Genomic DNA, 25,687 nt, shown 5'->3' with positions numbered 1-25,687 from the left:
AGGAGAGAAACAAGCACAGCATGAGAAGTGATTGATTCTATTTGATGTACTGCTCCAGCTTCAGCACTGCTTGGCCCTCCCTCCGGGCAGTTCAGCTGTGCTTCACTAAGAGGTTGCCTGCTCTGTGAGTGTGCGTGTGTGTATGAGTGTGCGTGTGCGCGAATCGTGCATGCACGCGTGTGTGCACTCGTTCCTGTGTGTGCGAGCGCGTGCATGTGTGTCAGGGAGACATTGTTCCTTGACGTCACCACTCAGCCAAGCCTGCCGCTGTAGCTGCCGCTGCTCGCCTCTCAAACATGTCTTTGTTATTCCGTAGCTTCCGTCGGAGACCGGTGACTCGCAAAATACGGAACCGATAGCCTACTTACCAAAGATCTGCATGGCGCTCTGACTCTCTGTCGACGACTGAGAGCGGATGTGACATGTAAAATATAGGCTATTAACGATGTTGTTATTAAGAGGAAAATAATAGCCTAATGATAACAACAACAATAATTTGTTTATTTTATATGCCATTAGGCCTATTTATAATATTCTCCTATTATTTCAATTATTATAATTATTATGATTATGCATATTGTGAATAGCGTTTATGTAGACATATTATCTAGCCTATGTTATTATTATTATTATGTGAGTGTTATTATTATTACAATATAGGCACATTTGTATTGATTTGTGTATTATCCTTGTAATCATTATTACCATTTGTTATTATTAGGCTATTAGTATCATCATTTATATAATCAATATTAGTCCTAATATAGGCCTACATCTATTAAATTGTTTAGCACGTTTTTGAGTGATTTGATTTCAACAGTTTATAAATATTTGAAAAATGTATTCAGTTGGTAATACATTACCAAACACACCTCCTCCACTAAGAATCGAAATCCAAACTGACCGAGAAAAAAAAATGATTTCATTCTCGTCCGCTCAGGCGTTTACAGCTTGTCCTATGGCCTTTCTGTATGGCAGGTCACTCCCGTAGTATTCCTAAATCGCTCCCACCACCGGAATCTGGGACACATTTTGTCAGCAGCCGCCAAGCATGGCTCCTTCTGTGGTAACTGAATAGCCAGTGTAATTTGACACTTCAACTTGCCGTGGCTCTCTACGGTAGTTGATCCAGTCACTCACACGCCAACGCTACGGTGATCGGTTTTTCTTGTATTTGTGAAGTGAAAGGGGACGCAGTGTAGGTCTACACGAAATTCGGGAAAACAAAGCGGATTTCTTCTCCTAGCTGAGCTAAAAGTAAGTTCCGTTCCGTGGTTGTTTCCGTATTGTAGGCTGTTCAATCACACCTCGCCGTGGGTTGGTTGCACAGACAGACATGGTTTTGTGTGTGGGCATTAACGTTACTGCCTTCGATGAGTTCGCTTCTCGTTGGCCAGACTCGACCCCAGCGCCAACAATAGACTGACCTAGACGCCAGAGAATCAGAACAGAACTAGCCGGTATACTTAAGCTGGATAGGTATTTTATTGTTTTACTATTGTGTCCGAGTCTAGAGATAGATCATTTTAGCTAGGTCCGTGCATAGCGTGGATTTGTTGCTTGCGTGCGGTTAGTTGTGGATTGTTCGGTTGCGTTTATCCTACATTGAGAAATTAGAGAAGGCTGTTTGATTGTTGGTAAACAAATTACGTTGATTAGTTTGCTGGGGTTAATCTTCCCTTAATCTGGGAATGTATGTCAGTTAACTAATAGGCTAGTTCAGCAAGCAAAACAAGGCTCGACTGAGTTGACTGTTTTCTAAAATAGCCTAGCCTACCTGTTGTAATAATAGCCTACCACAAATCCAAACTGCTTTGCTGTTTTCGCACGTTGTTAGTGTTACAATGTAACATTTGTATCTCCCGCTCTCAACATGTAAAAATCTGTAGGCCTAGCCTACTAGGCTATTATTTGTATGCGCGCGCCACGTAAATTATGCAGCACTGAACTGTTAAAATAGACTTTATATCTTGCATTGTATTTTCCAATCAGACTTGCAGAAAACCTATCGCTGGGCCGCTGTGCGTGCCACGGGCGGCGGCGTCTCTGGCGAGCCCTCCCGATAAATTCCTCCGTCTGGATGTGAGGCCAGCCGGGGCAGCGGCGGGCGGACCTCCCGGTGGGTGGGTGGGAGGGAGCAGAACTGGCTTCTCTTTCATTACCCTCTCCACCCGGGCCATGATGGGAGAAAGACAGAGAGCAGCCAACTCGCAGAGGAAACAATCCTATAGACTGCACTGAATGAACGGGAGAGAGAGAGAATGCCCTTTTCCTCTCGTTAGTGAGGTATGGGAGTTGGGGGAAACACGAGTTGGAGCGGGTGCGGTAGTTCAGAGAGAGGCAGGGAGGGAGGAAAAGCTATGGATGTTGATTTCAGATGTTGTAAAGGGGCATGAAACTCCACTTCCAGAAAATCGTAATCCAACAGGTAATAAATAGGCACATGGATGGGTTTTGTTTATGTTATCATTAAGGTAGTTTAATGTAGTCTACAGTTTAAATGTGAATTTATTTACCAGCTGCGTACACTGTCCTGAACATAACTGGAATGCTTTATGTTTATAATTGATTAATAGACACAGCTTGTAAGAATGTGTTAATATAACATAATTGGACAGTAAACAGTAAACTTGACCTAGTCAGTGTAATTAAGTTAACAACACTTCTAAAGTGGGAGTAAAGCCTCACACCATAGACACACTATCTCACTGTCAGTCAAGATAACAGGTGCAAGTTGTATGAGGGAAGCCCATCCATCCACCTTTTTTTCACCTGTCAGCAGTCATGAAGCAAAGGAGACAAGGAAATGAAGCCAATCAATACAATTGGAACCAATGCAGTGTTTATGGGCTGACAGTGTGGGTGAGTGGAGTGGTGGATTAAGGGAGACCATGGAGGAAACAAGGAAATTAATCATATGCGTATTGGATCTAGGCCGGGATGTGTATTATGATTCTTTTGCTATTCCACCCACAGCTTCCCTAGTCAGCCAAGATAACAAGCTGTATGAGGGAAGCCCATCCACCTATCTGCATTCATTAAACAATGGAGACAAGGAAATAACGCAAGATGAAACCCTGTAAATACACTCCCATTGCTCCTCACACAATCACAAACTCATAGTAGTTCCAATCTTCTTCCATATTCTGTCTCTTCCCATTCCCCACCCACAGTCTCAGAGCCTAGAATTGAGCAAAGGTAACGCATTTCCAACCTCCACCACACTAATCACTGCTTTGACAGCTTGACGTTTCACCTAACTGTTAGTGTTCTATTGTAGAGGGTTGTGAAATTGTTGGCTGGCGTTCACTCAGACTCGCTCACTAGACATGGATTCTCTGTCTGCTGGTGTCTTGCCTTTGGCTCTTATACCACCCACTCCTATCCGTCTGTCCGTCTGTCCCATAGCACAAGACAACCTTTGTTTCTGTCAGTCAGATTCTCTCTGTGTGGCGTGGTTCTCTTGGTTGTTGAACATATCACAGTTGTTTTTGTGATATGCTTTAATTTGTATTTTCTTGAAATGTATGTCAGGGAAAATATCTCCAAGTGGAGAAATATGTCAATAATACCGAGGAATATTAGGAAAATCTAAAACTGCATGGAGCTTTTACATTTGGACATATTGCATATCTGAAGTGTTCCATTTTTGAATTTGACTGCACCAGACTCCCTCAGTGTTCACACTATTCAATTTGTTATCTTTCTCTCTCCAAAAGGCTATTGATTCATTTGACTGCATGATAGCCTCCTGGTCGCAATTCCATTTGATTTGAATTACTGTTGTGTAGCATTACACCTTAATAGAAACTGGCACTCTAACCATATTTACCCAGCTAGGTTGAGAGAGAGAGATCAAACTACTATTTGGTTTTGTTTATAGGGTGTTACAATATTGTAAACAAGCACATTTCAAGAGAGCGCAGACTGGTGCTCTGACTCACTGTTACTGACTTGTATTCACACATCTGTGAGTGCTGCCCTGTGGGGCCTATCTATCCATTTTACCTCTGCCAACCAGCCTCAGACCAGTCTTCTGGGGGGGTCAGCCGGTAACACTCACTCGTTTAATGAGAGCCTTTACTTCAGTAAGGTATTAGAACAGCATATAGCCTCTGTCTCTAAGTGCCTTTCCTTGAAAGAGGCAGAGTGAGAGGGAGAGAGAGAGAGCGAGAGAAGAGTGGTAGATACAGGTAGAGAACAGAAAGTACATGTGAGTGAAAGAGAGCGAGTGAAAGACGGGAAAAAGAGAACTCACTGGCCTTACCCTGTCACTGGCTCATGCATGTTTGATTTGACGTTCGTTGGTACTTTGCGTAACGAGTGCAGGGAAGGGGATGTCACAATGGCCATGTCCTTTTCAGTTTCCTTCTGCAGTGCGTGTGTCTGAGCAGTGCGTGTGTCTGAGCAGTGCGTGTGTCTGAGCAGTGCGTGTGTCTGAGCAGTGCGTGTGTCTGAGCAGTGCGTGTGTCTGAGCAGTGCGTGTGTCTGAGCAGTGCGTGTGTCTGAGCAGTGTGTGTGCATGCCTGTGTGTGTGTGTCTGGGCAGTGCTGGAGCAGGGGCCCTTGCATGATAAATGACACCTGGCTAGGAGGCTCCACAAGGAACAAGATGAGAGTTCAAGGAGAACACAATGTTCCCTACCACTGTCCATCTGTCCACCATGCCTGCCTATTTCCCTGCCTACCTGGCTGGCTGACTGGCTGGGCAGCTGACTTACTGATTGACTGGCTAACTGACTGACAGACTGGCTTACTGACTGGCTGCCTGCACTCAAGATTTCTCACCATCGCAAGCAATTACCTTCACATTTTTACTGCTGATGAAATCTTCACTCACTGTGTCTGTGGCAGTGAAGTGTGTGTCTGAGCGATCTGCACGTGAGTGTGTGTGTGTTAGTGCTGAGCGATTAGTGCTTTTTGAGGTCGGTTCATTTGTGGTTTGATTATTAAAACAAAATCTTAATTTACCATTTTTTATTTATTTTTTTACATTAAATGCATTATGAAATTCCAAAGCCAAAAATAGTGAACATTCAATTGCAAACATTGCAAATATTCCAATGTCTCTGTTAGAAGTCGACCGATTTATGATTTTTCAACGCCGATACCGATTATTGGAGGACCAAAAAAGCCGATACCGATTCATCTGACGTTTTTTTTTTTTTTGTTGTTGTAATAATGACAATTACAACAATACTGAATGAACACTTATTTTATTTATTTTAAATTTTAGCCCCTTTTCTCCCCAATTTTCGTGGTATCCAATCGCTAGTAATTACTATCTTGTCTCATCGCTACAACTCCCGTACGGGCTCGGGAGAGACGAAGGTCGAAAGCCATGCGCCCTCCGAAGCACAACCCAACCAAGCCGCACTGCTTCTTAACACAGCGCGCCTCCAACCCGGAAGCCAGCCGCACCAATGTGTCGGAGGAAACACCGTGCACCTGGCCCCCTTGGTTAGCGCGCACTGCGCCCGGCCTGCCACAGGAGTCGCTGGAGCGCGATGAGACAAGGATATCCCTACCGGCCAAACCCTCCCTAACCCGGACGACGCTAGGCCAATTGTGCGTCGCCCCACGGACCCCCCGGTCACGGCCGGCTGCGACAGAGCCTGGGCGCGAACCCAGAGACTCTGGTGGCGCAGCTAGCACTGCGATGTAGTGCCCTAGACCACTGCGCCACCCGGGAGGCCTGAACACTTATTTTAACTTAATATACTACATTGATAAAATACATTTTGCCTCAAATAAATAATGAAACATGTTCAATTTGGTTGAAATAATGCAAAAACAAAGTGTTGGAGAAGAAAGTAAAAGTGCAATATGTGCCATGTAAGAAAGCTAACATTTAAGTTCCTTGCTCAGAACATGAGAACATATGGTGGTTCCTTTTAACATGAGTCTTCAATATTCCCAGGTAAGAAGTTTTAGGTTGTAGTTATTATAGGAATTATAGGACTATTTCTCTCTATACCATTAGATTTCATATACCTTTGACTATTGGATGTTCTTATAGGCACTTTAGTATTGCCAGTGTAACAGTATAGCTTCGATCCCTCTCCTCGCTCCTACCTGGGCTCGAACCAGGAACACAACGACAACAGCCACCCTTGAAGCAGCGTTACCCATGCAGAGCAAGGGGAACAACTACTCCAAGTCTCAGAGCGAGTGACGTTTGAAACGCTATTAGTGCGCACCCCGCTAACTAGCTAGCCATTTCACATCGGTTACACCAGCCTAATCTCGGGAGTTGATAGGCTTGAAGCACAGCGAAGAGCTTCTGGCAAAATGCAGTAAAGTGCTGTTTGAATGAATGCTTACGAGCCTGCTGCTGCCTACCACCGCTCAGCCAGAGTGCTTTATCAAATCATAGACTTAATTATAACATAACACACAGAAATACGAGCCTTAGGTCATTAATATGGTTGAATCTGGAAACTATCATCTCGAAAACAAAACTTTTATTCTTTCAGTGAAATACCGAACCGTTCCGTATTTTATCTAACGGGCGGGATCCATAAGTGTAAATATTCCTGTTACATTGCACAACCTTCAATGTTATGTCATAATTACGTAAAATTCTGGCAAATTAGGCGGCCCAAACTGTTGCATATACACTGACTCTGCGTGCAATGAACGCAAGAGAAGTGACACAATTTCACCTGGTTAATATTGCCTGCTAACCTGGATTTCTTTTAGCTAAATATGCAGGTTTAAAAAATATATACTTCTGTGTATTGATTTTAAGAAAGGCATTGTTGTTTATGGTTAGCTACACATTGGAGCAACGATACGCACCGCATCGATTATATGCAACGCAGGACACGCTAGATAAACTAGTAATATTATCAACCATGTGTAGTTAACTAGTGATTATAATTGATTGTTTTTTATAAGTTTAATGCTAGCTAGCAACTTACCTTGGCTTCTACTGCATTCGCGTAACAGGCAGGCTCCTCGTGGAGTGCAATGTAATCAGGTGGTTAGAGCATTAATTGGACTAGTTAACTGTAAGGTTGCAAGATTGAATCCCCCGAGCTGACAAGGTAAAAATATGTCGTTCTGCCCCTGAACGAGGCAGTTAACCCACCGTTCCTAGGCCGTCATTGAAAATAAGAATGTGTTCTTTAAAAAACTGACTTGCCTAGTTAAATAAAGGTGTAAAAAAATGAATAATAATAATCGGCCAAATCGGTGTCCAAAAATACCGATTTCCGATTGTTATGAAAACTTGAAATCGGCCCTAATTAATCGGCCATTCCGATTAATCGGTCGACCTCTAGTCTCTGTCAGGTCCACATAGAAAAATAGGAAATGACTGAAATAATAAAATATTTCACTTGCATATTACTTAGTTTTATTTAGTCATCATCTCTGCTCAGACAGTAGCAGCCAGACAGACAACTGTCTAACGTTATTTCTGTGCTCCCCGTACTGTACTGTCTTTAGTCATCCTATTTAGCTAGGCTAGCCTGGCAAAGAATGCAGAAAAGCTGCCTGACAATCATTTTACTAGTTTTTCAAAGTAGATAAGGCATACTTTCACACAGTCTCTATCCCTCTTTCTCATGTGGTCTGTGTGTATCTAACCTAACGTAGCAGATGTAAAAGTGTATCCATCTCTGTCCAAGCAGGAAAAAAAGACGCAGTAGATTATGGTCATTGTAGTTCAAGGAAAATAACAAATTCAACTTCATCTTATCGTCTCCAGCACCACACCAACAGCAACATATGTGAAAATGGTGCGTTTCTATGTTTTGTAGTAAAAAAGATAAGTGTAGATCATTGTTTCCAATGACATCATCGGTGTGCATTGTGTGATTTTTAACCAATTACAACAAAACATAGAAACGTGCCGTTTTCACATGTTGATGTTGGGGTGGTGCTGGAGATGATGAATATGAAGTTGAACATTTTTGAAATTTCCCTTTTAATTACCACATTTCTGAACTGAACTAGGTTCAATATTTGCTTAGTGAAAACTACAACTCCCTTCAGCCCAGTGTCCCATATAGTTCTTGACTTGATTTCTCGTGGAAATGAAATGATTTCTGTCTAGAGAAACGGCATGTTGGGTTCACACAAAACCCACAACTAAATGGAATTCAAGTTGAACCGACGTCGGTCAATTAGTTGTTTAATAATGAAAAAAATCACAATGTCAGTTAATCGCTCAGCACTAGTGTGTGTTTGTCTTGTAAATCCTGTTGAAGACAAACACGATGTCCTTATCCTCAGACTGTTTTCTTGTGAGTACACTAGGGCTGCATCCCACATGGAACCCTAATCCCTATATAGTGCATTACTTCGAAAGTCAAAAGTAGTGCACTCTATAGAGAATAGGGTGCCATTTAGGACGCACACCTAGCTCATTAGTCTCTTCTGTTTCCATGCTGGGTTGGTGAGTTCACTGTGTCAGCTTTCCTCTGTGATCCGTCTAGGTTATATAGGTCTCTCATTTGATAATACAGCCTCTCTGACAGTATGGAAGTTAACTTCAACCTCTGCCAAGTCGCTCTCTCTCTCATACCAGAATAATAACAGTGTAATTGATTGTTTTAGTGAAGCCACCCACCTCTAATCACTACTTTTTCAAATGCATTTTCTATTACCTCATCAGAATAATGATCTTATATTCCTTTATAGGAAGTCTGGAGTCATGTCTTTGTCTGTAACTGTGTGTTTGGGCTATGGGTTTAATGTTACTATGTGTGTGGGATGGAGAGTGATGGTGTAGACTGCATGAAGACGGTAGAATCACATTCAACCTACCCTCTAGGATACATACAGATGTGCCATCTTAAAGTGATGCTACACAGGTTTTGTATCATTGTAGCTAGTAGTTTTGCACAATTGTGTACCATGTGATCCATTTCGTATGATATGTTACGTCTTGCAAAAAAACTAAATGTGTACACACACACACACACACACACACACACACACACACACGTGTGTATCTATGTATACACACGTGTGTGTATGAATGTGTCTGTATATATATTTATACACACACACACATACACTAAGTACCATTCAAAAGTTTGGACACACCTACTCATTCAAGGGTTTTTCTTTATTTTTACTATTTTCTACATTGTAGAATAATAGTGAAGACATTAACACTATGAAATAACACATATGGAATCATGTAGTAACCAAACAAGTGTTAAACAAATCCAAAATATATTTTATATTTGAGATTCTTCAAAGTAGTCACCCTTTGCCTTGATAGCTTTGCACACTCTTGGCATTCTCTCAACCAGCTTCATAAGTTAGTCGCTTGGAATGCAGGTGTGCCTCCCTTAAAAGTTAATGTGTGAAATTTCCTTCATTATTAATATATTTGAGCCAATCAGTTGTGTTGTGACAAGGTAGGGGTGGAATACAGAAGAAAGCTCTATTTGGTAAAAGACCAAGTCCATATTATGGCAAGAACAGCTCAAATAAGCAAAGAGAAACGACCGGGCCCTTTGTTGCGACAACAGAGTGATCAAATTAAGATAGCAGATCTGTACTGTAATTCCTTGTTCTCTGACATAATTTGTACACAGTGAAACTAATTGAATGTTAGATATTGGGGTGTTGTGTAATAGAGAAAATAAAACAATAAAAACTGACATGCATGCAGTATCCACATTTCCTGAGTATGGAATATTTGGACAAGAGGTGAGGCAAGCACGTATTTACAATAATATACAGTTGCGTTTTTGTTTTTGCTGCACACTGTAAACATTTAGTTGTGTTCCCACATGTCCCAATATCAAATTGGCGTGCCACTGCAAGGACCACAGCGCTCTCTCTCTCCCTGCCTGCCGCCTCCTCCCAACCACTCAGCCAGCAGCGAGTGTGTCCTTTAGAGAGAGAGAAAGATTGAGTATGTGTGTGTGAGTTGTGTGTGTGCCCACTTGATGCCCTCCCCTCATTGTGACTCTGGCAGTGTAAGCCAGGCTGTTTCCCTGTGTGTGAGTGTGTGTGCGTGGCTGTTTCCCAGGGTTCTAAGCCCTGCCGGTCCTTTCATACCCCTGCTGCCTGGGCAGCTCAGATAAAGAGACATATTAAAACCTCCCTCGCTGTGGAGAGACAGAGAGAAATACTGAGGTGAAAGAGGGGTAGAGTGGGCCAGAGGAAAAGCATATTTGTCTCATCCCATGACAGGTGTCGTGTACCTGTCTAATTAAAATAGTTATCACTTTGGTGATTCAGTGAAATGATATCACTCATCAGTATATCTGAACTACATAAATAAAACTATATCTAAAATATATTTGTGATGCTTAACCCCAAATCACCCCAATTGGAAATCATCTCCCCAGGTTATCAGCCAGTCGATGTATTTAACCAGATACAATATTATTTTCCTCTCTCCCTTTGCAGTAGTTTTGGCTGATTTTCATGGGGCTACAGAGGATAATCTGTTTGCCTTCCATTTGGGACTTAATTTATTCTACTGATCAACAACATTTGCATAGAAGTAGCTTATTTTATAAAAGTGTATGCTCTTTAACCAGTAATGACATCATTCATGAAGCAGGAGGGGGTGGTCAGTTCACTGACGCAAGAGATAATATTTGGGAGAGACGTGAGAGAGACAGATTTTAAAAAAGATAAGTGAATTAATAAAGTTTTGGTGGCAATTAGTTGTCATGGTTAGCACATTATCACAAAGTACTAGGGGTAGTGAATTGATGTTAGCTTAAGCTGTTAGCTAGCAAGGAAAGTTAGCCTGCAAAGCTGGAAGCTACCGGTATCTTCTTGCATTGTAACGTGTTCTAGCCTGTATGGAGATTGTTTTGAAAGCAGAAATTAACAGATTTAACATTTCTACATGTTGTCTCGCATTATTCAAGTGTGTTAACTTAAGTGGAGCATGAGAGGGGAGCTAACATGATGCAGCCCAGCTTAGACAGACTTGATCCGTGAGACACATTTGACAGAAGTACCAAAAGTAACAAGTTCTAGCACCAAACCGTTTTTCATGTTCTAGTATCGAAAAAAAATACAGATGTTTCAGTATATCGTGCAACACTAGCGTGCGTGCGTTGCGCAAATGTGTCCCCACCTTTGTTTGTTCCTGGAGACAAGCATTGATCCACTGCAGAGTACTCGCCAGGGCCCGGTGCACTGCAGAGTACTCGCCAGGGCCCGGTGCACTGCAGAGTACTCGCCAGGGCCCGGTGCACTGCAGAGTACTCGCCAGGGCCCGGTGCACTGCAGAGTACTCGCCAGGGCCCGGTGCACTGCAGAGTACTCGCCAGGGCCCGGTGCACTGCAGAGTACTCGCCAGGGCCCGGTGCACTGCAGAGTACTCGCCAGGGCCCGGTGCACTGCAGAGTACTCGCCAGGGCCCGGTGCACTGCAGAGTACTCGCCAGGGCCCGGTGCACTGCAGAGTACTCGCCAGGGCCCGGTGCACTGCAGAGTACTCGCCAGGGCCCGGTGCACTGCAGAGTACTCGCCAGGGCCCGGTGCACTGCAGAGTACTCGCCAGGGCCCAGCTTGCAGCCTCCAAAACAATGTTTGTCATTGTCTCGCTGTGATTTATAATCATCTGTTGACAAACAACGGTACTCTCTCATTTTCTGTATGATTTAAAATGATTCAGAAGATGCTCAAATCCCCAATTTCTCAGGAACATATGCCAGGTGTGTAAACCAACAACAAGAACAGACTATGTAAAGCTAGGCAGATTACTATTTTTTTTTTTTATTAATTGTATTTGGATTTATTCGTTTTATTAGTTTAACTTTTTACCCCTTTTTCTCCCCAATTTTGTGCTATCCACTTGGTAGTTAGTCTTGTCCCATCGGCTGCAACTCCTGTACGGACTCGGGAGAGGAGAAGGTCGAGAACCATGCGTCCTCTGAAACACAACCCAGCCATGCCGCACTGCTTCTTGACACATTGCTCGCTTAACCCGGAAGCCAGCCGCGCAATATGTCGGAGGAAACACTGTGCACCTGGCGACCGAAGTCAGCTTGCAGGCACCCGGACGGCCACAAAGAGTCGCTAGAGCACGATGGGACAAGGGAATCCTGGCCGGCCAAACCGTCCCCTAACCTGGACGACGCCAATTGTGCGCCACCAAATGGGCTGTAGTGATGCGTCAAGCACTGCGATGCAGTGACATAGACTGCTGCACCACTCGGGAGGACCTAGGCAGATGACTTCTGAGATTGCATAATTAATTTTATAATGCCTCATAATACACATAACATGTAATGTTCTTATAATGTATTTCCCTAACAACTGTTCTCAGAGCCGTTTCAATTTTATAGCTCCTAATAGATGAGGAAAGCTGATCCCAGATCTGTGCATAGTGGGCTGGGTGGGATGGTAAACATCAGACACAGACTGGGAATAGGGCTAGCCTGTCTGAGAACTACATGCGCACACGCACACACACACCCATCTCTGGATGTCATGTTGGAAGTACGTCTCCTTGATATATCTAATCAATATAACTGTATTTCATAAGAGGTGTGTGTGCGCGACGTGTCTGTTAGTGTGTGTGTGTGGGGGGGGGGGGGGGGGCTTCCTGTCCTTATTTTCTCTGGAATTTCTTTGTTTTTGGAAGTCCGGAACAGGAAAAACTGAAATGTGTGTTTTGCCTCGGGGCATGTTCTCCTTGAGAACACACACAAACACACACTGCTGTTTTTAAAAGCCAGGAACAGCCAAGGTGCTTTTCTCCTCTCAGCGTACAACATTTACCTTACATTACATTTAAGTCATTTAGCAGACGCTCTTATCCAGAGCGACTTACAAATTGGAAAGTTCATACATATTCATCCTGGTCCCCCCGTGGGAATTGAACCCTGGTCCCCCCGTGGGAATTGAACCCACAACCCTGGCGTTGCAAGCGCCATGCTCTACCAACTGAGCCACACGGGACCACAACCGTACAACCGTTCAGCAGGCAACAAAACAGATACTACTTCTACCCTGTCAGCACTAGCTAGGCTGCCTTTAGGCTGCTAGTGTACTGAAAGTTTAACCCTCTCACACTCATGTCGAAGCTGTCCTCAATACCTCAAAGTTAGACTTTGTCAGTTGAAAGACAGTGGCATACCTTCCTAATACTGTAGCCTACATGAATAATCGAATCGACCTACATTTCCTCACTCCTGCCTGTCTGTCCACAGCAAGTATGCATGTTGAAAGTGGAACAGCGTATTTCCACTCCTGTTTAGTGAAGGAGGAAGCAGTGGTCACAATGTCCTGCTCAGCTGAGAGGGGTTAAAATGATATTTTACCTTAACACTTCATATTGAATTATAACCGCATAATAAAGCCTTATAAGATATGTACAATGCATTATAATGCATAACTGCCTATAACTCATACACACACCTTCGTACCGATAAACTAAAAAGTAAACTGTTGAAATTGGCAACTTGTCTTTTTCAACTCTCCACTGACGTTCCGCCGCTGGTATTCTGTCACAAGTTCCTTATCAGGGGCAGACTGTCACTTTAACTAGCCAACTCCCATGAAGGAAGTCTTTTCCCTCTTGTTTCCCACTTGTTTGAAGGGGTCTTGTGTTTGGAAAGAGAGGGAGAGAGGGAATTGAATAGGCTTGTTGCCTGCTTCTATTGAGCCAGGCCCATTCTTCAGCCAGCTCCTGAAACAGTCGGGAGGAGGGGAGGTATTTCCCTTTGCTGAGGAGGAGCAAGAGAAAGAAGAAAAGGTGGAGGAAGAGATGAGCGAGAGAAAGGGAGGGGGAAGATAAAGAGGAGGTGGTAGGGCGAAGAAGGAATGCAGTAGAGAGGAAGGAATGGGAGGAGGAAAGACGAGCACCCTGTCATGCTGTCAGGGGAAATCTGTTTGACGGGTCACTTTGTAAATGGTTATGAAGCCTTTCTATGAGCTGCTCTACATTTCCTTTGTACTGTGATGATGGTAATGTTGGTTGCTGGTCAGCCGGCGGTGAGGTTGTTATTATTAGCTATCTCTCCCCTGTTCATAGAAGGGGGAGTAGAGTGAGTCAGTCAATGTTTGGACATGTGTTCTGCAGTTATGGTTTTGTGATTTTTATCTTGCTTGTGTTGCTATCGACTCAATGCTCAATTTAGTCGTTTTCACTCACAAAATAATTGCTGATATTCTAAGTACCCACTTGGTCAAATGGAACCATATTCCCTATATAGTGCACTACTTTTTACCAGGCCTCTTCGTCTTCCCTCTGTATGTGATGGTCAGCTGAGGTGAGATCCAGCAGTCAGTGCTTGAGAGGAGTGTCTCTAAACTCACTGTCACTTTCTGGCCAAACAGGTTTCAGCTCAGCGGCATCATGACAGAAAACATTAAATCCTACACAATGATAAGCCTGTATGGCATAGCGTGCTGTTGGCTCAACATCATCCACTCCTCCCCTCTGTCACTCACTCTCTCCCCTCTGTTTCTCACAGTCACTTGCTCTCTCACTGTTCTCTCTCATTTCTTTCTCTTGCTCTCGCTCTCTTCTTCCTCTCCCTTTTGAAGATCCCTCTGACCCCTAGGAAAACCCTTTTTGGTTCCAGGTAGAACTATTTTGGGTTCCTAAGTCCCTGTCTCTGTCTCTCTCTCTCTATGTCTCTCTCACTCTCACTCTATATAGATTTGTAATCTTCTATAGGGACTTGTCATCTGTCAGTCAACACAATATTGGTAGCCACACCATTACCTTGTACTGGAACTATCAGAATGTATGAACCATTTGCATTTTGTTTGCATTGTAACTTCATTCAAATAGCCAATAGTCACAGCACAAACAAACTATATTTGCTTGTTGTCTGTAAGCGGGATTTGGTGTTATGTGTGGGAAGTCAGTCTGTCTGTCTAGCTGACTGACTGAGTGACTGCCTGACTGACGAGCTGGCTGACTGCCTGATTGACTGCCTTCCTGAAGACTGATTGTGGCCTATCTCTGAACTCCTGAAGGGTCTCTCTTTAGATCTACTGGTATATTAAACAGACGAACTGATAGTTTTACATCAAAATATTATCACAAAAAAAGATCTGCATTTGATCTAGGAAAAGGAGAAAAGCCCGTTTTGATTTGACAGTTATATTACAGTGGGCCAGAGGCCATACCAGCGTTGTTACGAGGTGTGAAACATTTGAATAAAATAGGAAGAGTATTTAATTGACTGTTGGCAGATTGCAGTACGAAGAGGTGAGTCTAGACAGCACCTCTCTGCCAAATCTGACACAACACATAACCTTGTAATGTGAAAGATCCCTTTTTATCAAAGCTTTATGAAACTACAGGCTAATGCGTTATATATACACACACACAGGCGATTTTAGCATGTAAGTGTCGTGTCTTTGGCTATGCCGGATTAAGTGTTATGACATGCTATTCTATAAAATACTTTAATATTACCTGATTGAGCTAATCATGTAAATGTAATTAACTAGAGAGGAGAGGCACCACGAAAGAATATTTATAGAGCTCTTATCTTCCGAATAAACTCTTAAAGACCTAGTAATATTTTACATCAATAGCAGTCAATATTAATCGTCACCGTATTTCAGTCTCATCTGAAAGTTGTAAATTCTTGGTTATCTTCACGAACCCTGGCTAACAAGTTGAATCAGCAATACAAAATTGTGTTTAATTATTTATTTACTAAATACCTAACAAAATCACACAGAGTTACATATACACGGAATGAATCATACCTTGATTACAAATTACGTCATAAAGGAAAACGTCCCTAGCGGTCGGAACAGATATGACAGCTTGTTACACAAAAGAAAAGGGGCTGGGTTTGAGTGAAAGAGCGGGAAGACTGAGGAACAAAGGGCGAAGCTGTGCTATCGTAAATACAATATCTTATGCATTCTAAATTACCGCCAATTTGGAAAAGGAAAATGCAATAAATATTTACTCTGAGCTGTGCTTCGGTAGGTTGGTGGTAGATGGAAGGCCGTGTTGCCCAACCGGGTCCTTTGTCCTTTGAAGAATGTCTCTGCTGCTGCTGCTGAGTGGTAGACTGGATACTTTTTCTGTCCTAATATACGTTTGCAGCTGCTGTTGCTAACAACGTCTAGGAGGTATCACTTCTATAGTGAATAAAAGTTCAAAGTTCATACCATTCGCAACCAAAGCTCATGCTGAGGTTGGCTTAGTTCTGTAGTTGACATGTTATCTGAACCATTCTGACATTGGACCGTTGTCCTCACATCCTCGGAACAGGAGGTTAAATTTTTGTCAATGGCTTATATAGTGGAGGGAGAGGGGTGTGTCTGAATAGTTTATAACTCATGTCTCTTCACAGGGGCGGGCCACTGGTTGAGCAGAGCCCTAAACTTCTGAAAACCCAAATCTCTCATTTGGAAGCTAAAATTACATTTAATCTCTTCACAAATCATTTCATATTCAAAAATTTGAATTAAACAACAATTCCATGTGAATCCGATACCTCTGATGTGCAGACTTTCCACAGTAGAGTTTGTCATTCTATCATTGATGAGAATGTGCCAGATGACAACCGAACTGACATAATATACCTTAAGTACCCCCGCATATGTTCACTTGGTCGGATTACCATAATATAGTTAATTTCCCCCCAACTTCTGATGTTCCCAGAATCTCTATGTTAACCAAAGGGTTTTCTAATGTCACATCAGTAGAGTAGGGAGAGGAAAGGGGGGGTAGAGGTATTTATGATTGTCATAAACCTACCCCCAGGCCAACGTCATGACATACGTCTTGGTGAGGCAAAAAGAAGCATGCCAGCAAAGCCACAACACTAAACAATACATAAATGGCACTATACCGGTGACAAACGGTGCCCACAAACTGTTGGGGCCTACATGAAGCTGTCCCAACAGCAGAGCTTTCTTTTCAGCACCATGGAGTGAATCCTCACCACTGCTACACCTGGCTATCAGCAGAGCCTTGTCTGGCAGCGAAACAGTTCATTCAGCCTCATTCACTGCCTTTAAAATACAGTTGATATGGCTGACTTGCTTAAAACTTCTTATGGCTGCAAGCCCGAAGGCGGGCACAATATGACAACAGCCACTTCAAGTGCAGGGCGCGAAATTCAAAATATATTTTTTAGAAATATTTAGCTTCCACACATTAACAAGTCCAATACAGCATTTGAAAGATAAACATCTTGTGAATCCAGCCAACATGTCCGATTTTTAAAATGTTTTACAGCGAAAACACCACATATATTTATGTTAGCTCACCACCAAATACAAAAAACTACAGACATTTTTCATAGCACAGGTAGCATGCACAAAGCCAACCTAACTAACCAAACACCAACCAAACTAACCAAGAAACAACTTCATCAGATGACAGTCTTATAACATGTTATACAATAAATCTATGTTTTGTTCGAAAAATGTGCATATTTGAGCTATAAATCAGTTTTACATTGCAGCTACCATTATAGCTACCGTCAGAAATGTCACCGACGCAGCCAGAGTAATTACAGACACCAACGTCAAATACCTAAATACTCATCATAAAACATTTCTGAAAAATACATGGTGTACAGCAAATGAAAGACAGGCATCTTGTGATTCCAGCCAATATTTCCGATTTCTTAAGGGTTTTACAGCGAAAACACAATATAGCATTATATTAGATAATATACACAATAGCCAGAAACACAAGCCATTCCCCAGCAGCAAAAGTTAGCGATCGTAACAAACCAGCAAAAGATATATAATTTTTGACTAACCTTGATAAGCTTCATCAGGTCCTATAACATCAGGTTATACATACACTTATGTTTTGTTCGAAAATGTGCATATTTAGAGCTGAAATCAGTGGTTATACATTGTGCTAACGTAGCATCTTTTTCCCACAACGTCCGGATATTTTTCTGGCACTCACATATTCTGACCAAATAACTATTCATAAACATAACAAAAAAATACATGTTGTATAGGAAATGATAGATACACTAGTTCTTAATGCAATCGCCGTGTTAGAATTCTAAAAATAACTTCATTACGATATGCAGTTTACGTTATGGCGAGAGCGTGCCCAAAACCTGGCCGCAAACTACTAGTTCACATGTACGACAGATATATGAAATAACATCATAAAATGGGTCCTACTTTTGATGATCTTTCATCAGAATGTTGTACAAGGGGTCCTTTGTCGGGAACAATCGTTGTTTGGATTTAGAATGTCCTCTTCTCCAGTCAATTACCACGGAAAGCTAGCAAAGTGGCGCTAAGCTCACCTTCGTGAACAAACGCAGACAACGCAACACGCCTAACGTCCCGGAAAAATTTCAATAATCGAATAAAACTATATTAAAAAAACATACTTTACGATGATATTGTCACATGTATCAAATAAAATCAAAGCCGGAGATATTAGTCGTCCATAACGACAGCTTATCAGAAGGCAAATCCAGGGCCCATCACACGCTCTCCAGAAAACAGGAAACTGGTGACACGTCATACAAAGAGCTTTTGTTCGACCCCAGATCAAGTTAATCACTCCATTTCTTCTCTCACTGCCTGTCGACATCTAGTGGAAGACGTATGAAGTGCATGTATTCTAATAAATATCAAGGACCTTTATAGGCAGGCCCTAGAAGAGAGCATCGATTTTTCAGATTTTCCACTTCCTGTCAGGAAGTTTGCTGCAAAATGAGTTCTGTTTTACTCACAGATATAATTCAAACGGTTTTAGAAACTAGAGTGTTTTCTATCCAATAGTAATAATAATATGCATATTGTACGAGCAAGAATTGAGTACGAGGCCGTTTGAAATGGGCACCTTTTATCCGGCTACTCAATACTGCCCCTGCAGCCCAAACAGGTTAAACAAATGTGTTTTTTAATGAAAATTGAGATGTGCAAACTATTAAATAAGGGAATGAAGAGTGGATACGTGGCAATCCGTCACTTTGATAAAGACATTAATGAGCGAGCTAAGACAGACGTTGTCGATGTAACTATTTGTTCAGAACTTCAGAAACAGAATTCAGAACATGGGCTGTTCTTACATGATTCTCTCCCTGTACACCAAGTCAGAACTGTAGGATAAATTAAGGGGGCATATAAGCCGACAAAGGAAGTGTTTACAATATTCGAATGATGACATTTCTTTTAAACAGCCTATATGCTAAATGTGTGATACCAAGTCAGAACAGTAGGCTGAGATTTGAGGGGGAATGTTACCAAATTATTAGGGTGAAGCACATCAAATAACATTTTATTAGTCACATGCCGAATACAATAGTGGAATGCTTGCTTACAAGCCCTTAACCAACAATGCATTTTAAAAATAAATAAAAAATATGTATAAGAATAAGAAATAAAAGTAACAAGTAATTAAAGAGCAGCAGTAAAATAACAATAGCGAGACTATATACAGGGGGTACCGGTATAGAGTCAATGTGCGGGGGTACCGGTTAGGTGAGCTAATATGTACATGTGGGTAGAGTTATTAAAGTGACTATGCATAGATGATAACAACAGAGTAGCAGCGGTGTAAAAGAGGGGGAGGAGGGCAATGCAAATAGTCTGGGTAGCCATTTGATTAGGTGTTCAGGAGTATAATGGCTTGGGGGTGGAAGCTGTTTAGAAGCCTCTTGGACCTAGATATGGCGCTCCGGTACCGCTTGCCGTGCGGTAGCAGAGAGAACAGTCTCTGACTAGGGTGGCTGGAGTCCTTGACAATTTTTAGGGCCTTCTTCTGACACCGCCTGGTATGGAGGTCCTGGATGGCAGGAAGCTTGGCCCCAGTGACGTACTGGGCCGTACGCACTACCCTCTGTAGTGCCTTGCGGTCGGAGGCCGAGCAGTTGCCATACCAGGCAGTGATGCAACCAGTCAGGGGATGCCCTCGATGGTGCAGTGGTAGAATCTTTTGAGGATCATGCCAAATATTTTCCATCTCCGGGAATAGGTTTTGTTGTGCCCTCTTCACGACTGTCTTGGTGTGCTTGGTCCATGTTAGTTGGTGATGTGGACACCAAGGAACTTGAAGCTCTCAACCTGCTCCACTACAGCCCTGTCGTTGAGAATGGGGGCGTGCTCGGTCCCCTTTTTTCCCCCCTGTAGTCCATAATCATCTCCTTTGTCTTGATCACGTTGAGGGAGAGGTTGTTGTCCTGGCACCACATGGCCAGATCTCTGACCCCCCCCCCCCCCCCCCCCCCCCTCCCTCCCTGTAGGCTGTCTAGTCGTTGTCAGTGATCAGGCCTACCACTGTTGTGTCATCGACAAACTTAATGATGGGTTTGGAGTCGTGGCTGGCCGTGCAGTTATGAGTGAAAAGGGAGTACAGGAAGGGACTGAGCACGCACCCATGAGGGGCCCCTGTGTTGAGGATCAGTGTGGCGGATGTGTTGTTACCTACCCTTACCACCTGAGGGCGGCCCGTCAGGAAGTCCAGGATCCAGTTGCAGAAGGAGGTGTTTAGTCCCAGGGTCCTTAGCTCATTGATGAGCTTTGAGGGCACTATGGTGTTGAAGACTGAGCTGTAGTCAATGAAAGCATTCTCACAGAAGTGTTCCTTTTGTCCAGATGGGAAAGGGCAGTGTGGAGTGCAATAGAGACTGCAACATCTGTGGATCTGTTGGGGCGGTATGCAAATTGGAGTGGGTCTAGGGTTTCCAGGATAATGGTGTTGATGTGAGCCATGACCAATTTTCAAAGCACTTCATGGCTACAGACGTGAGTGCTACGGGTCGGTAGTCATTTAGGCAGGTTACCTTAGTGTTCTTGGGCACAGGCACTATGGTGGTCTGATTAAAACATGTTGGTATTACAGACTTGGACAGGGAGAGGTTGAAAATGTCAGTGAAGACACTTGCCAGTTGTTCAGTCCATGCTCACAGTACACGTCCTGGTAATCCGTCTGGCCCTTTGGCCTTGTGAATGTTGACCTGTTTAAAGGTGTTACTCACATCGGCTGCGTAGAGCGTGATTACACAGTATTCCGGGTTAGCTGGTGCTCTCATGTATGTTTCAGTGTTATTTGCCTCGAAGCGAGCATATAAGTAGTTTAGCTCGTCTGGCAAGCTCGTGTCACTGGGCAGCTCTCAGCTGTGCTTCCCTAAGTAGTCTGTAATAGTTTGCAAGCCCTGCCACGCCCGACGGGTGTCGGAGCCGGTGTAGTACGATTCGATCTTAGTCTTGTACTGACGCTTTGCCTGTTTGATGGTTTGTCGGAAGGCACAGCGGGATTTCTTATAAGCGTCCGGGTTAGAGTCCCGCTCCTTGAATGCGTCAGCTCTAGCCTTTAGCTCAGTGCGGATATTGCCTGTAATCCTTGGCTTCTGGTTGGGGTGTGCGTACGGTCGCTGTGGGGACGACGTCATCGATACACGTATTGATGAAGCCAATGACTGATGTGGTGTACTCAATGCCATCGGAGGAATCCCGGAACATATTCCAGTCTGTGCTAGCAAAACAGTCATGTAGCTTAGCATCTGCTTCATCTGACCATTTTTTAAAATTGATCTAGGCACTGGTGCTTCCTGCTTTAAGTTTTGCTTGTAAGCAGGAATCAGGAGGATAGAATTATGGTCAGATTTGCCAAATGGAGGGCAAGGGAGAGCTTTGTATGCGTCTCTGTGTGGAGGAAAGTTGGTCCCGAGTTTTTTTTTCTCCTCTGGTTTCACATTTAACATGCTGACAGAAATTTGGTAAAACGGATTTAAGTTTCTCTGCATTAAATTCCCCGGCTACTAGGAGCACCGCCTCTGGGGGACTGTTTTCTTGTTTGCTTATGGCGGAATACAACTCATTCAATGCTGTCTTAGTGCCAGCCTCTGACTTGTGGTATGTAAACAGCTACGAAAATAGAGATGATAAACTCTCTAGGTAGATAGTGTGGTCGACAGCTTATCATGAGATACTCTACCTCAGGCCAGCAATAACTTGAGACTTCCTTAGATATCGTGCACCAGCTGTTATTTACAAAAATACATAGCCCGCCACCCCTTGCGAGCAGAATGGAAGGCAGTGGGGGTTTATTCGATCGCATACGAATTCTCAGAAGGCAGCCCGCCCTTTGGCCTCTTTTTTGTCCGCCTCTTCACGCATATCACAGGGATCTGTGCCTGTTCCCGAGAAAGCAGTATATTGTTTGGGTCAGATTCGTTAATGGAAAAAAAGATTCTGCCAGTCCGTGGTGAGTAATCGCAGTTCAGATGTCGAAGTTATTTTCGGTCATAAGAGACTGTAGCGGCAGCATTATGTACAAAAGAAATGACAAAAACGCAAGTAAACTAAAAAAACAAAACACAATCGGTTGGGGACACGTAAAACGTCTGCCTTCTTCTCCGGTGCCATTATTGTCAAGGGATACTAACAGCTTACTACACAAAATACACTTATTACTTTCTTAGCTGCAGTATACATTTCTCCCTGGCATATTACATAATTTATGCAGCAGCATACAATACATTTTTGGACTCACCGCTGTGCTCACTTGAATAGGAAGGAGGCGCGTTGGTTCTTCTTGTATGCACATTTTGTAATGAAACTTTGTCATCAAAGTCTGGCATTCTCTTGATTTATGGTGCTTTCAAGACAACTAGGAACTCAGAAAAATACAAGGTTGAATCATGACGACAATGATCTTCAGGTCAGAGCTCTAGAAAGAGGCCCGAGTTCCCGACTTGGCATTCCGAGTTGGATGACCGTTCAAAACATATTTTTCCAGTTGGAGCTCGTTTTTTTTCTTTGAGTTCCAAGTTGTCTTGAACTCACTGAAGTCTGAGGTTTCGAGTTTCCAGGCGTTTTGAATGTGGCAGAAGTTAGATTGACAGCATGGCCGACGTATTCAACCTTTTCTGGCCCGTGGTGTTGAGTGTGAATGTTTATCCTTTTAAGCTTGGAAAAGAGACCCTTAAACCCAGACTTGGACCACACACCGGCTCCACTGAATAGCAGGGAAAGCAAAATTGTGATGCTTATAGTTAGCCACTGATTCCTTCCAAACCACTCATTTAGAAGTTGCAATTTCCAACTTGTTGTGTAATGTTTATGTCCAATGGTCGATGAGCACCGATATATTTTATCTATAATGTTTCTTCATTTGATAAGGATAAAACATTTGCTAGTAGATTGTCAACCCGATTCATGGAGATGACTGCTTGTCTAGCTTGCTAGCTAAGATTTTGAAAGTATGGTATTGACATGTCCGATCAAAGCTATGGTCAGTCCAATCAAAGGTATGGTAGCTCTAACGTGATTTGACGTCATTTTATCTGTGGCCAATGTCCTTGAGCCTTCTTGGATGGGCACTTCTAATCTAAATCTAATGCAGCACCCAAGGGGGCTTGAACTTTCTACCTCTCCCTGTAGATTTTTCAGTGACGTAGTGTCCCCATGAGTGACAGAATACTTACCCAATTACGGTGCAACTAGAGAAGATTACCAACCCCTACGCTCTGTATTTTCCACTGGTTGCCCCTCCACAATTTCAGCCTAACACTGAGCTAGGCTGAAATGCCAAAATAACATGCAAAAAAAGAAGAAGTTTAGCTAAACAGACGGGGCTCTGCCAATCAGAATTAATTTTTCCTTACAAAGGGGCTTATTACAGACAGATATACTCCTCAGTTTAATCATCTGGCCCGGTGGCAGTTGTCATACGATCCCGCAAGGGAAGAAGCCGGATGTGGAGGTCCTGGGCTGGCGTTGTTACACTTGGTCTGCTTTTGTGAGGCCAGTTGGACGTACTGCCAAATTCTCTAAAACGATGTTGGAGGCGACTTTTGGTAGAGAAATGAACATTCTCTGGCAACAGCGCTGTTGGACATTCCTGCTGTCAGCATGCCAATTGCAAGCTCTTTCAAAATATGAGACAGTATATCACTTTTCTATAATTTAATGTTTTTTTGTTTGTCTATCTTTTGTAAGTCTTTCTCTACATGTTTATCTATGTTTACAACAAGCAATGGGAAGATCTCAGAACAGGGACATTGGGGAATAATAACATATTGTACGGGATACATTTGTACTGTAGGGAAGCTGTCTTTGTAGTAATGCAATGTCCCTTTCATAACCATGTGAAACGTCAATTATTATAAATGCTGGAATGTGTTTTTCTATGAAAGTGATGTTTAATGTAATTATGATGCAACTATGATGGTGATACGATATGGATTACAATTATCCTCCTGAATATTAAGGCTAATTTCACTTCATGTTACACACATACAATCAACCATGCAAATTGTCTGGGTTATTATTTATAACATCTAACATCTGTGGCATTGGCTCACAGGCAAACAGGCAAGAGAATAAAAAAACTAAAATCAAACAAAAAGAACATGAGTATAGCCAGTTATAATTGTAACTGCATAGAAGATTATAAGAAAAGGAAACAGGAAACTCACTCTACATCCTTAAATAAAGTTGCGTGGAAAAAGGAATGGGGTGGTGAAATAATTTTCTCTCATGGACAAAGGAACTCGAAAGGTGTGACGATATTAATTCATAAAAAATGTTTTATCCAAATGTGCAAACAGTCAGGAATGATTCACAAGGAAGGTGGATCCTTTTGAATATGAAAGTGGATTAAACATTTTGGCTCATTAATCTATATAGTCCAAATCAGGATAATCCATATTTATTTCAAAAATTGTTATAACAATTTATTGAATTTACAGGCAACAAACGATCAAATCATAATGGTGGGAGACAATAACACAGTGTTAAGTACCTTAATGGACAGTAAAGGAAATCACTCTCCAAACTATAATCACCTGTTTCTTAAAGAGATCACAGATATTATGGACACATTAGAAATAGTGGATATTTGGGGACTAAAAAACTCTTACCTAGTGAGATGTACATAAAGGAGACTTATACAAGATAGTCGGCTTGGCTACTTTGTCTTTTGCATCTAAGGTTAAAAAAGTATTGATAGGAGACAGAATGCGATCGGACAACCATCTAATTGGCCTTCAAATAACTCTTACAGAATTTCCACGTGGATGGGGATATTGGCAATTTGATCAAAGTCTACTGGAGGACAATATATTCTTAACTAAGACCAAATTATTGATAATTTTTTCCCCCAGTACAATATAGGTACAGCAAATCCCCTTATTTTTTGGGGTACCATTCAATATTCATCAGTAAAAAAAAAAAAAAAAAAACTTTCTGTCTAAAGCGAAGACAAGGGAAATACAGAGATACAAAACAAGTTAGAGGAAAAACAAAAAGAACTGGAGGAACTTATTCAAGAACAATCTAATGTAATCTATAACAAAAATAAACAAACTGGATGGAATATGGAGAAAAATGTACCAAATTCTTCCTCAATCTCCAACACAGGAACACTACAACAAATAATTTGCAGAAACTCGTTACTAAAGATGGAGAAATCCGTGATTCACTGAATTATATTTCAAAATATTTTAAGCAGAATATTTTAAGCAGATGTTTTTTTGTTATCATCCTCACCCTCTGAATGAATTTGCAAATGCACAAAACTATCAGTGCGTAGGCCGAATCACAGACGAATAACTTTGAGGTTATTAAATCCTTTCAGTTTGGGAAAAACCCCAGGGCTTGATGGCATTTTTTATATACTCAAAGCTCCATTATTAACTTGTTTTAAGTGCCCCTATAGAAATGGTAGTCTGTCCGTTAATCAGCAGGAAGGTCTGATTTCATTATTATTAAAGCAAGACCCAGATGGCAAATATAAAGATCCAGTCCAACTTAAAACTGGAGGCCTCATACACTTCAATG

The 25,687-nt window shown here is 42.4% G+C and overlaps 1 protein-coding gene across 6 annotated transcripts in view; it reads left to right on the top strand.

Moving 5' to 3' along the window:
• Positions 1 to 935: 935 nt before the first annotated feature.
• LOC129836491 (zinc finger MIZ domain-containing protein 1-like) overlaps positions 936 to 25,687 on the top strand; it is a 316,322-nt gene continuing 291,570 nt past the window's right edge. For 3 of the 6 annotated variants that reach the window (XM_055902768.1, XM_055902764.1, XM_055902765.1), the window contains exon 1: positions 937 to 1,257. The gene's annotated coding sequence lies outside the window, so the exon portion shown is untranslated. Of the gene's footprint in view, positions 1,258 to 25,687 lie in introns of all 6 variants that reach the window. The other 3 variants (XM_055902766.1, XM_055902769.1, XM_055902770.1) reach the window with 3 other exon arrangements.

The sequence above is a fragment of the Salvelinus fontinalis genome, chromosome 37 (genome assembly GCF_029448725.1).
Source record: "Salvelinus fontinalis isolate EN_2023a chromosome 37, ASM2944872v1, whole genome shotgun sequence".
Taxonomy (NCBI): Eukaryota; Metazoa; Chordata; class Actinopteri; order Salmoniformes; family Salmonidae; genus Salvelinus; species Salvelinus fontinalis.
The sequence above is the reverse complement of the archived record's forward strand: the minus strand, read 5'-3'. Positions and strand labels throughout refer to the sequence as shown.